The sequence below is a fragment of the Echinops telfairi genome, unplaced genomic scaffold (genome assembly GCF_000313985.2).
Source record: "Echinops telfairi isolate 266 unplaced genomic scaffold, ASM31398v2 ScPeMD7_31;HRSCAF=116, whole genome shotgun sequence".
NCBI classification, from domain to species: domain Eukaryota; kingdom Metazoa; phylum Chordata; class Mammalia; order Afrosoricida; family Tenrecidae; genus Echinops; species Echinops telfairi.
Window position 1 is genome coordinate 1,695,422 of NW_022103928.1, and position 12,479 is coordinate 1,707,900.

Below are 12,479 nucleotides of genomic sequence, written 5' to 3' on the forward strand. Positions count from 1 at the left end.
TTTACAGCCTTGGAAATCCAAAGGTGTGCTTTTACTCTTATGAATCAGAATGGACTCGATGATGTGGGATTCTTTTTCTGGGAGGGATATAAAAGAAAAACTCTTTTCTCAAAAACTTTTGAGATAGCTTCTGAGTGCATCTTCCAGGTGTTCTTCCTGTTACAAAAGCCTTTCTTCCTCAATTGTCTAAGTCCTTTTACCCAGTCTTTTTTTTTTTCCAAAAAAATCTTTGTGTTCCTTTGTTAGAGCAAGATTCTTGACCAGTACAGTGATGTATTTGCTAAATACAGAGACCTGTGCAGAGAAATTACATATTATCCATCTAAACAAGTCTTGTTACACTTCGCTTCTTTGATGGAATAGTTCCATTTATAAAGTTTTATACAACAAAAAGCTTTGAATTTGCCCAGGTTGGCCATTGATTCATTTTTTAAGGTGGCATCAATTTAGCTACAATATTTTACAGCATTCAAAAAGCTTATGCATTAGGTAGCTTCTCAAAAGGTTATATGCACAATGGCATTGAGTAGACTGAGCAGACACCATCAATCTCACTCAGATCCACAGAAATGAGTCTCCTTTGACAGCTTTATTCTAATGAGCTGGTACTAGAGACCCAAAGAAAGTACTCGTAACCTGAGTTTCTCACCACTAACTCGGACTTTCTGAGGACAGGCCTGTCTTACATGACACACATTGCAGTGCCAGTTAAGGCATGCCAGCAACTGCCTGTTGTTAACTTGGCATTAGAAGCACCAGGCTGGTTGGTGGTGGCAGGCACTATTCATTTATTACATCCAGGCAAATAAGGGCCCACTTTTAAAAATTGTCAAGTTAAGATAGAAATCAAGGGTACACACTAAGAACCAAGTTTTGCACAATCTAAAAATCCTCATTGATCTTTAAAAAAATGAGGTCAAGTGAATGGTCTGTGATGTTTCCCAGCTATGAAGTCCTTAATATACCAAGGTTCTAGTCCCTTTACTCAATCCACATAGCCCTGAGGTCATCCTGCAAAGTGCATTATCAAAAAATATGGAGGCCAGGTGACAAAGTTTTCAGTCGATAAGCAAGTCAAACTCAGGTCTTGACTATCTGTTGAGAGAAAAGCATCAAATCCTGTGTGTACACATTTAGTTTTATTGTGACAAAACAACTTGTACACTTTTAACGTTTAAAACTGAGCATCTTTCCTTTCCAGTGAAACAAAAAGAAAATTTATAAATGAACAGGAACAAAATTACAATAGAGAATGTCAATTCCAAAGAAGATCCTACAGGTTCTGCTGATTCTCCCTTGAGTGGCAGGGCTCAAGTCATTATTAGGAGAGAATTTTATTTTAAGAGTGTGATCATAAACTGCAAGGATATCCAATAAATATCACAATTAAACATGCCAAAGGAGAAGCCATGTTGTCAAAATGCCCACTTAACCCACTCAAACATCTCAAGCCCACCCTTTGCTGACCTATAACCCCCTTTTTTAAAAAAGTTTTTTTTTTTAAACAAAAGAAAGTACATGTTGGTAAGTGCTAACTGTCCATATTCACATAGAGACACAGTGTAATCTCTGAGCCCAATATACAGAGAAAAGAGTGAAGAAGCTAGAATTCTATGCACTACTACACAGGGGCCTATCACCCTCCAGCTGCCAGCAGGGCCAAGGGATCAGAGGGTTTTTTGTTTTCCCACAGAGCATGGTGGTGTATTGATTCCATAGTTTTTGTTGAGACAGGAAGGGATAAAAATTAATTTGAACACAAGGTAGTAGAGATTCTTTTCCACTGTATTCTGCACAAGGCAGTACCCGCCCCACCCCCACCCCAAATAAGTTGAGAACCATGGTGTAGAGAAAAGAGACCTCAAGAACAGGGCGACTGAGCACAAGAGGAAGAAACAAAAGCAAAACAAAAACAAAAAACCCCTGCAACTTGCTCCCAGACTGAAGAAAATTTAAAAACATTGGAGTCCATCAGTGTTCTGTGAGTCATCCTCTCCTTCATCCTCCTCTCCTTCCTCTCTCTTGTCATCATCTACATCTTCTTGAACCCCCTTCGTCTCCATCCCCTTTTCATCGATATCTTCTAAACCTTCTTCTTCTTCATCGTCATCATCATCTTCTTCTCCTTCACCTGTTCTGTGTTTGACGGGACCGTTTCATCAAGTCCTTTCCAGATTTCCATTTGATTTCAGTTGATTTTGAAGATGGTTCACCACTCTCATTCGGATGAAATTCCTTGGAGAGAACTTCGTTTTTGAAGTAAGGATTTTCATCAAAGTAAAAAAATCAGTTCTGTAACCTGATTTAATATCTTCAAATTCTATCACTTCAACTCTGGTCAAATAATGCAGAGCCTCTTCATCCTCTTCCCCAAGCAATGCAGACACTTGCGGATGGTTGACAAATGTTGTTACCCAAAAATTTGGGCCATCATTTCTGACCTCTTCTGAAAGAATGGTTGGCGGAGTTTCTTATATTTCTGTTCTACTTTCAAAATCTCCTCACTGGCTTGTTCATTAAGTCTGTCTATTTCATTCTGTACCTCATCAATATGTTCAATTGCTTCCTGTTGTTCTTTTTCTTCCTTCAGGGGGCTGGGGCCCCCTGCACCTTAGGTTTCTTCATTTGCGGCAGGCTCAAAGGCTGGCATTTAGGGACCATGCTGCTTGCTGTCTGCTAGCAGAGTCCGAGAAACGTGCGAAAGAGCTGCTTGCCTCTGGTGAAAAAACCCCTTTACCCAGTCTTGAAGCAACACTTTTGAACAGTGTCTTCTTATTAAGTCTGTAACTGATTTTAAATAAACAAACAAAATAAAAACAAAGAAAGTTTAATTAAATAAAAATGTAACTGATTTTAAATAAACAAACAAAATAAAAACAAAGAAAGTTTAATTAAATTAAAATGTGCCAATGCCTCTCTTTCCTCATAACCATAACTGCCCTGGTTTCTGCTGCTATAACTGAAATTTTATGTGCCAGAAAAAAAAAAACATGATCAAAAAGCAATAACCTTACTTTACCTTAGATTTATTCTCCACGATATTTTCAATCTAATCCATTTCCTAAATATTTTAATAAAGTTCTTTGCTGTTCAGCATTTTTTTGTATGGATGAAAACAGAACTATTTCATCAAATCACCTTTGTGGTTTTAGAAAATAAATTAGAAAATTCAAGTCATCCTAACTCTAGAGAGAAATGGAGATGATTAAATTGGTTCTTAATATTTTGATCAAATAGTTTGCATATTAGAAAATTGAGATTCTCTCTAGAGTATTATGTTCTTTGTAGAATTAAGTTGGGCTTGACTTTGTGATGATTTAATAAGCATTGTGGTTTGGCATCACTGAGGTATGAGCCTCAAATTCAGCTTAGTATATGAGCTGCTGAGAGCTTCAATTCCCATACGTGAAAACTTGGAGAAAAACACTTAATCCAGGTGCTTGTTAAAAGGTTTGAATGTGAGCAAAGTACTTAGTTCAGCTCCTGAAAAGCACAGTTGCTATCAAGTTAACTCTAACTCATGGGGATCCGATGTGCCTCAGAATAAACAAGTGCTCCAAAGTGTTTTCAATGGCTGGTTCTTTTGAAGTTCATTTCCAACATTTTTTTTCTCAGGCTTCTCTAGGTGGGTTCAAAATGCTAACCCTTTGCCTCGCAACAAATCATATAGCTGTATCACTCAGGGGCTATCACACGGTGACTATGGTATATTAACTAAGTAAACACAATGATTAATAATACATTAATTTTAATTTAGTCTTCCTCTTTCCCGTTGCTCAGTGAAAGTAGGGCATCTCTGACGTAGTAAAATTTCAAACAGTCCCATGACTTGTCTGGTCTAGTTTAATCCTTGCTAAGTCGTTATGGTGCTATAATTTATAAAATGCAAGTTCTGACACTAGGTTCTGACACTAGGATCTGTGCATCCAAATAATATTTATTTTAATGCAAGAGAGCATATGGGATCTGGGTGTAAGTGGGATGGAGAGTGTGAAGCTCTTCGCTTTTTATTTTCTCAGGCTTTAAGCCTTTCAAATATTTGAAGCTGATTCTTCTAATGGCACAGAAAACATTTACCCATCTTTTTCCCCATAAGAGTTTAGGAGTGAAAGGTGATTCCAAAAGCATAGGTGTGCTTTCTTATAGTTAATTGGCCTTCTATTATCCCTATCATCCCCTTTATATTTTTGAGAAAAGAGTTAATAATCTATGGTGTCCACTCAAATGGAGCCAAACCATTTTAAGATCTCTTTATGAATCTGTTGAAGTTCTTTTCTCTAGAATTAAAGGGGTTGCTATCAAATTGATTGCAAGCAATGGCAACCTCACATGTATTAAAATATGCCTGTGCTTCATACAGCTTTCAATGGCTCATTTTTCAGAAGTAATTCAGCAGAGTATTTTTCCAAGGTGCCTCTGGGTGAACTTGAATGTCCATTCTTCGAGCTAGCAGCTAACCACATTAATCACTTGACCTATCCAGGGACTCCACCGTTCTTTTCTCACAGGTTGAATAGAGGAGGTGAAACTCACAGGAAACAAGATAGTCTACAATCCCTGCCCAAATGGCCTCTTTTGAGTCTTATAACCTTAGTGTGGATGAGTTGATTCTACAGCATCTAACTTATTCTTAACAACTTAAATTTGGAAAACCTTACCAGTTGGACCATTTTACAACACTGTTGAGTGCCTTGTATTTGATAATAGGTAGCTTTGGGCCTCTTTTTAACATCTTGTTAATTAAGTAGTTAGCTCAGTAGAAATAGAGACTGATTCATAGTAATACATTGGCTATTACTCAATTAACATCAGGTCATCAGCAACAAAAATATATACATTCAGGTGAAAGAAGAAAACACAAATGGCCCCACAGGAAAATATGTAAATAAAATTTTTAAAGTATAAGCTTCAATACTTTGCACAAATTTCAGGTGAGTCCCCAAATCATGGGCCTTAGTGTTGTGAGTGGTGCCAACTTTTGGTGGATATTTTAACTTCCTTATCTATTTATGTCCTCATTGATAGAATAAAAATGGTAGTTATATTTGACTGCTATTCATTGGCAAATATTGTGCTAATCACTTTCATATGCACTATCTCATTAATTCTCATGTAATTCAGATGAGGTGGTCATGAATGTTAGAAGCATTTAATGATGTGGCCAAAATCAGATGATTAATGAACACTGAGGTAACAAATTGATGCCAGGTTAAACTAAATCAGTAATCTAAACTCTTCAGCAGCATCAAGTCTTACTTGATTCCAACCCTTTCAGACCTCATTAAGAACTCTTCTCCAAGGTCTGTCACTGATTCCATTGACATACTCAGTCTGCGAAGATAGAAACATGTTCTGAGAATTTATGCACTGTTTTTTAACTTTTGTGTGGCTGGAGAAATGTCATATAATTTAGCATTTTGGTGGATGAAATTTCACTTTTAAGTTTTCCATCTGGTCTTTGAAGAATTGATCAAATCCCAATTCAAATGCAATACCTAGAGAATGGATACAAAAGGTAGGTTTTGTGAATAAAAACAATAGAGAAATCTCTTGTACTTTTTCTATGGGGGAAGACCAGAGGGTTTTGGATTATAATTACCCACATTAAATCTAATATTTTTTTTAGGTAGATAGATTGCTAGATAGATTCATACACACACACACACACACACACACGTATATATAGAGGAAAACAGAGGGGGACAGATACATATACATAAAGACAGAGATAAATATATACACAGAGAGAAAGATATTTTAATTACTGGAGACATCAATAACATACTTAGGATCAGGAGAAGAAATGATCGAGGTCAGTATGTCACAAACTATTTTTTTTCCACAATCACCCACATGATGTTAACAGGTTATCTATGGAAAAATTTTAAAGTAAAAATTATTTTAAGAACAAATAAGCACCGGGGGCTTAAGTGGAGAGCATATGTTTTGAGAATGATGAGGGCAATGAATATACAAATGCGCTTTACACAATTGATGTATGTATGGATTGTAATAAGAGTTGTATGAGCCCCTAATAAAATGATTAAAAAATGTTTTTAGAAAAAAAAAAAGAACAAATAAGTTTGTGAAATACTGGATTCAGCAGACATCCAACCTATAGCTTCACATGTATTTGGACTCTCCGAGAGCAGATGTTGGTGCCTGTCTTTCACATTCATTTCATCCTAGTAGCCTCTTGTCCCTCCAATCTTTACCCATCAAAGGAACAAATATTACTAAGTGGAACATTAGTGCTCCAGGGGAGCTTTGCTGAGGAAGGAGGATCATGGGGAAGGTCATGGGGAGACAAATAGTAGCTTAATAATTCTTTGAAGGGTGCTTGTTGAGAGAGAAATAGAGTCAGGATGGCACAGTTCTTCTCATCTAAGCAAGAGAAGTCAGCACATTTTCTGGAGAGAAGGAAAGTTTCCAAGTCAGATGTTTCACCAGTAGGAACACTGCATAATGAGGTTGCACATTTAACCCAACAATCTGATGTGCATATCCTGAGACTGATGGCAAGACTTTGGCTTCTCTTTGAAACTTTTAAGTGATAAATGCTTATTTTTGGCACCAAAAGTCACGGTCTTTTTTAGATAGTGATTTCCCAGTTGAAGTAGCTCATCATAATGATATGCACAGAACGTACACTACAAATAAACTTCCTTCTGCCATCTGCAAACAGAGCGGAAACAGTAGGAGGGCATTGTGGCATCAATGCAGGGCTTCTTTTAGTAAAAGCCAGAGCAAAACAGATGTTAGCGAGAGCAGTGCTACAGTCCTTTCTAATTTATTAGTATTTTACATCTCACAGTGTTAAAGCTTCATATTAATTTCTTTGTCAGGAGAGGAAATGCAGATAGATTCTTCTGGTAGTAGAAAGTGTTCATGCTTACCTTTTCAAAACAGCACAATTTAGCTCTCTCTCACAGAAGCACCCTTTATTGGATGCCAAGACAGGCTTTGCTCTTAGACTCCTTCTCCACATGACTGAGCTCAACAAAATGGTCACCCGTTTAGACATCAAGTGAACCCGTTTAGACAAGAGTGAACAACTTGTGCAGTGACTCTTATAAGCTAGCTTTGAAGCCACTTGGCCATCTCCAGCCTTTGGAGATGATCCACAATTTCACAGCACACACTACACCCATCACTTTTCAAATCTGTCCTCAGTTTGAGACCAAAAGACACTAAGGACTTTTACTGACAGCTGAATCTAAAAGATCCTAACATAAGGAATGGCTGCCTTTTTTAAGAAGTTCTATTTTTAAAAGAGGATCATATGATCTGAAACAAATGTAACAAGATATTAACCTTCATATTTCCAAGTACGAGTTAATGAGGTTGTTTCTCTTTGCGTTTACCAGCTTGTTTTTTAATGTAAGATAAAAATGTATTATATTTTTATAGGTGCATAGTCCTTAATTTTTCTGCTTTCAGAATCAAAAATAAAGTACAGTGTTAGTTCATAGGTAGAATCCTTACCTTCCCCTGAGCGATCCAGACTCTACTGTAATCCAATGTATCTCATGTGCAGCCACTCACATCTTTTAGTAGAGGCTTAAAGGTTGCTGTGATGTTGAACATGTCTTAGCAGAGCTTTCAGACAAATGCTGACTAGGAAGAATGGCCCGGTGATCTAATTCTATAAATCAGACCCCTTAAAAACTTATGGATAAAAGTAGTCCAATTTATAGTCCATGATGGGGATGGTATAGGACCAGGCAGCATTTTGTTTTGTTGCCCATGAGGTCATATGAGTTGAGGATTCAGCAGAATAGCTAACAAAAATTACATCATTAAGAGTTTAGGGCTGGAGTCTAGGCTCTCATTCTGGAGATAGCCAATTAGACTTCTGTGTGGGCATGGCCTTCTCCTGAGAATTCTGGGAAATCTGGGACTTCCTTCTTGGAGACAGAAGACACCTCTCTCTCTGCTACTTCCTGGGAGATATTGAAGAAGACAAGCCACGTGGGTGCAACCAGACCTCGGAAGCCAGAGAAGCCACAGAGAGACCCCTGCAGGCACTGAGATTTTTACAACATCACTGGACCCAAAGACTTTCAACCCACTGGCTTGTGATCATCCTGCATTTGGCTTCATTGCATGTGTTTTGTGAGTCTGAAGAGGATTTTATAGATTGTTATCGGACAAATGGGCTAATATCAGACTTATGGCCTTGGACTGGACTGGGTTGGAATGTTTTCTTAATGTTCAATTGCTCTTGTTTATAAACCTCTCCTTTATATGTGTCTTTATGAATTGTTTCGCTAGTCTATCTAGACTAACATATTATGGTGGCCCATACAGGGAACGAACCCATGGCCTTGGCTTATCAGCACCAGTCCAATTTCTCCTTGGTAATCAGGATCAATCACACCACTCAGTACAGTGACACCCATCCTGACCTATTGATCCAAAGGCATGAGAAGCCTAAAGTGGCCAGGGGGCATTTTCAGCTGCCAGTTCAGTGAAATCCGTGCTGTGATTCTGGGTTGAAGAGTTCCTTCCTTCGGGACCAGGACCTCCAGGTGTGAAGCACATGGGGTTTCTGGGACAGGAAGCAAAAATGCTGTGAGTGGATCACTAGGAATAAGAGTGAGTGGTGCCACTCCAGCTTCCACCTCTTGGTTCCTGGACCCATGAATTCTGGCTACTGGAGACACAGCACCATGTAATGGCTGCTGGTTTAGAGCGTATACAGCTACCTGGAGAACATTGCCCCAACCCGCAAGTTGTTGCCACCTAGTTGGTGCCATAATTGTGTCTTTAGGAGCCCATTCCATCATTCTATCAAGCCAGCTGCTTCAGGATGATGAGGAACATGATAGGACCAGTGGATTCTATGGGCATTGGCCCATTGCCATATCGCATTTGTTGTGAAGTGAGTTCCTTGATCTGAAGCAATGCTATGTGGGATGCCATGCCAGTGGACGAGGCATTCTGTAAGTCCACGAATGGCAGAAGGATTGTGTGCAGGGAAGGCAAATCCATGTCCAGAGTAGGTGTCTATTCCAATAAGAACAAAACGCTGCCCGTTCCATGATGGAAGAGGTACTATGTAATCAACCTGCCACCAAGTTGCTGGTTGAACTCCCCGAAGAATGGTCCCATATATTGGACTCAATGTTGGCTTCTGCTGCTGGCAAATGGAGCACTCAGCAGCAGCAGTGGCCAAGTGAGCGGTGTCTTCTGCCTACAAGGAGGAAGTCCCAGATTTCCCAAAATTCTCAGGAGAAGGTCATGCCCACACAGAAGTCTCATTGGCTATCTCCAGATTGACAGCCTAGACTCCAGCCCTAAACTCTTACTCTTTAAATTCACATCAGATTAGGTGACTACCACAAAGCCCAGCTGTGCTACTAACATAAGGGATGAGAGATTGAAAGAGAGAACTTTGATTTCCCCTAAGGCTCACCCTGACTTGTTTCTAAGGCTAGCAAACCTTTCACTGTGGCAGTTGCCTCCAGTAAATGCTCTGCTCTCAGGTATTTGGCTATGGATCTGCTGAAATACTTTTCAGATTAGGATGATGAAAAAGGGATTGTTATAGGCTCTTAATATCCTTGATGAGCAGTTATTTCTTCAGTTTGTAGTGACTTCCAAGATATAGACACAGATTGGAGACAAGATAGCATTCAGGTAGAATCACTCATCTGATGCTGCTGCTGCCAGACCAGGAAATTAGGAGTTAAGGAGACCAAAAGTGGGAGGTGGGTGCTAAAAATAGACTCAGTATACTAGGGTCCGGTTCAGACATCCCTTTTTGATTTTTGCCCACAAAACAATTCAATAACGTAGTTCACTGGGTCTGCCTGTGGGCTCCGTTAATCCTTTGCCAAGTCACAGGACAGCATCTGCCACCCCTTCCTGTGCCCTAGTCCTGTTGCAGGCAGTAATTTCTCCAGACTGCTGCCCCAAAGTGGTCATAATCCCAGACTTGTAAAAAGCCTCTGAGAGCTAGCCACCAGACCTCACACCCGAGTTTCCCAGGCTACTAGCTGCCCTGAGCCTGAAGTCTAGGGCTGTGCAACTCCCCTCCCCAGCAAGGAACCAAGGGACTACATCAGCCACCCCCTCCCACTTCCCCAGCTCGGTGCCTGCCAGCGTGGGTCACGATAGGTAATTAGACAAGAATGTGCAGCTATTGAAGAGCCCCTGTGATATTTACCTGTGACAGAACGCACTTCCATAGAGCACAACTGGATAGAGGGAGGAACACAGGACATTAGTTGGGGCGAATTCAGATCCAGTGGGCCCCTAAACCTCTCGGCTAAGCTGGTCCCATCTCCTCTGGGGGGCAGCATGGCACAGACCCGATACCAGGGTATTCCACAAACACATTATAAAATGGGGAGGCATTTTTTTTTCTTTCCTTGTAAAAATGCTTTATTCCAGGTAGTGGTCCTTTGTGCAATTTTGAATGTAAGCCTGTAGAACTTTGTCCATTAGCATCCATTAACATAAGGCAGCATGACAATTACCAAAATAACATGACCTCAGAGCTAAACTCCATAGCACTGCTTATGGTTTTTAACATACCACAATGGGAAATACTAACAGGTCATACCACTCTTTGAAAGTTTCAAAGCCCAGCCCAGACCCACAGCCACATTGCAGGACTGTTCCAAGTCTGCCCAGGGGCAAACATGCAGTCACTAGCCTCACCTCACTGTCTGAGGCCTCCCACTGCAGTTGGTCCCTAAGTTGCCAGTGTACCCTGCCTACATAGCAGTCCAACCCACCACAATAGTAGGCCAGAGGCAGCCCCCCAAAACACTCTTAGATATCACACGGAGAAAGAGCTCAGGGCCACCTTGGACACCCAGAAACATGGCACCCCGTTCTTACAAAATGACACACAAACATCAACATACCACAATACCCTCAACAAGAAAACAAAAAGAAAAAACACAACAATAGAGTTAATAGCACTCGTAGAAGAATCAGACATGGATCTGTCACAAAAAGAAATCTTCAGAAGGCTGCTTGGAGTAATACCGGAGATGAGGGAAGCAATGAAGAATACAGACACAATTATAGAGGAGATGAAGTCCATGATAGGATGAAGACAACACAATAAAGAGAAATACAGGAGCTAATGGATGAGGTAAAAGAAGCTGAAAACAAGATCACAGATCTCACCAACAGACTAGAAGATGCAGAGAATTGTATCAGTGACTTCCAAGACAACCAGGCATACTTCAACAAATGGGGGGAAAAAACCAGTCAAACAAGATAATCAAAGAGGCAGAAGAAAACATGTGATCAATGACAGATGCTATGAAGAACAATATTCAAAAGTTTGATCTACCAGAGCAAGCCACAATGAGGAAGTCAACAGCTAAATTTGCGAGGGAATTTCTGGAAGGAAACTTCCCCACCATATTGAATGACTCTCATACAGGAAGCAGAGAGGACACAAATTAGACTAAACCCCAGGAAGAACTTGCCAAGGTATATAATAGTTAAATTATCCAAATATGAGAAAACAGAGAAAAATTTAAGAGCAGCAAGAGAAAAAATAGGGAGTCACATACAATGATGCTTAGGTAAGAATATGCACAGACCTATCAGCAGATACCATGAAGAGGAGGAGCGAGTGGAATAACATCTTCCAGAAGCTGAAAGAAAAAAAAAAAAACATGCCAAGGAATTCTCTACCCTGCCAAACTATCTATTATGATAGACCAGTAGTTCTCAACCTGTGGATTGCAACCCCTTTGGGGGTCAAATGACCCTTTCACAGGGGTTGCCCAATTCATAACAGTAGCAAAAATACAGTTATGAAGCAGCAACACAAATAATTTTATGGTTGGGGGTCACCACAACATGAGGAACAGTATTAAAGGGTCACAACATTAGGAAGATTGACAACCACTGTGATAGACGGTGAGGTAAGAGTCTTCCAGGACAAGGAAAAACTCAAAGAATGTGCTGTATGGCACCCATGCCTGTGGAAAATCCTTGCAGACTCGCTATGGTCAGAAGACTAACATCCACCAAGCAAAAGCAGGACACCACCATAGAGCCTAACTCCACACAGAAGCCAACACACTGATAACAATTACCAAGATAACATGGCCTCAGAGGAAAAAGAAGGCCAAAAGGAAGCCCCCCACCCAAACAGCACACAGATATGAAGGGAGATAGGAAAACACCCAACACAAAAGGTACACAATGAAAGCAATGAATCCACAGATTATATTAATAACTCTGAATTCAATAGACGCAATTCATCTATTAAAAGACAAAGACTAGCAGACTGGCTTCAAAAATATAGTCCATCAGTTGCCTGCACATCTTAAACTGGCTGACACAAATAGGCTAGGAATAAAAGTCTGGTAGAAAATATGCCAGTCAAATGGCAGTTTAAAAAAAGCAGGGGTTCAGTGCTCCAAGGTGTGAATGCAACATGCCGATGTGGAGTAGAGAGCCAGTGGAGAGTTCTGAGGGGCTGGCCCTAATCCCAACTACTA

At 40.1% G+C, this 12,479-nt stretch overlaps 1 pseudogene; it reads right to left on the reverse strand.

Annotated features, from left to right (window-relative positions):
* Positions 1-1,952: 1,952 nt before the first annotated feature.
* LOC101639842 lies at positions 1,953-10,307 on the reverse strand (annotated as a pseudogene).
* Positions 10,308-12,479: the final 2,172 nt, after the last annotated feature.